We start from the raw sequence: 1,202 nt of genomic DNA on the forward strand, positions 1-1,202 counted from the left end.
CGCACTTTGTTTGCCGAGCATTTGTACGAGCCTCCGATCCATGGCGAGCGGCCAACATGTGGATCCACCTTTAGAGACCTGAATCCTCAGTTGTGAATTCCAACACAATCCACAGCTTCTCTGAGGAAATTCATAAATGACCTGAATTTCTGTGACTGTAGCAAGTGGTAATGGGTGTAGATCTGTAAATTTTGGGACCTTTCTCTGCAAAGGCGCCGCTTGACACAGTACAGTAAAAAATATGAAATGTTTACAAAACAATTTATTAATATAAATAAAATTAATTTAATAAAAGTATCATCTGGTGAATTTTCACTTATTTATGGTTTAACTATAAAACTTCAACACTTAAATCAAACCCCCATTGCTTCCAAACTATTTTAAGCTCTTTGTAATTTAAGTTGGTTGATAAAATTCATTACCGGTTCTATCAATAAGTTTTTATTATTTGAATAAAAATTTGAATATACACTTAATAACAAGCAAATTAAAAAAAACATATAAGAACCTGGAATATACTTGGAAACAAAAAAATATTACCATTTACCAATACTACATATATACTTAATTATACATAAAGAAACTGCTCGTAAATTTCGATTCCTACAACACCTAACTTGAAAAACGCTCTAAACTTCCCATTCAATACAAAAAATTAGTATTATGCACTATTATAATCAGACCAATTTGGACATATAGAGATGAGCTCTGGGACTCTACCAAACTATCAAATTCCTCCCGCATCCAATCCTTACATTCTAAAATCCTAAATAAAATCCTTGATGCTCCTTATTACTTTACAAATAAACTCACCAACAAAGACCTTGACATCCCATTTGTTGCAGATTTGGCCCAAAACGGATATGCCTGTTTTCATTCCAAACTCCTTACCTCTCCTAATCCATTAATTTTTAATCTCTCATCCTTAAAAATCCCTGGTAATCCTCCGAGGCGTCTGAAAATAAGATGGCCACGGGACCTTCTAAAATAAAGTAACGCTTGAAGTACCACCAACGGGTGGTTTCTTCCCATGATTTTCAAGATTAAATGAAATATTCCACATATTTACTTATTGTATTTATTATCTATACAGTTGTAAATTACATTAAATTAATAAATTAAAAAGAAATATAAAAGTTCAAACAAAGCTATGAAATAGAATATAACAATAATAAGATACTATCTAAAATTGTGTTTAACAA

The sequence above is a fragment of the Halyomorpha halys genome, unplaced genomic scaffold (genome assembly GCF_000696795.3).
Source record: "Halyomorpha halys isolate HHAL.00 unplaced genomic scaffold, Hhal_1.1 Scaffold550.1, whole genome shotgun sequence".
Classification (NCBI taxonomy): Eukaryota; Metazoa; Arthropoda; class Insecta; order Hemiptera; family Pentatomidae; genus Halyomorpha; species Halyomorpha halys.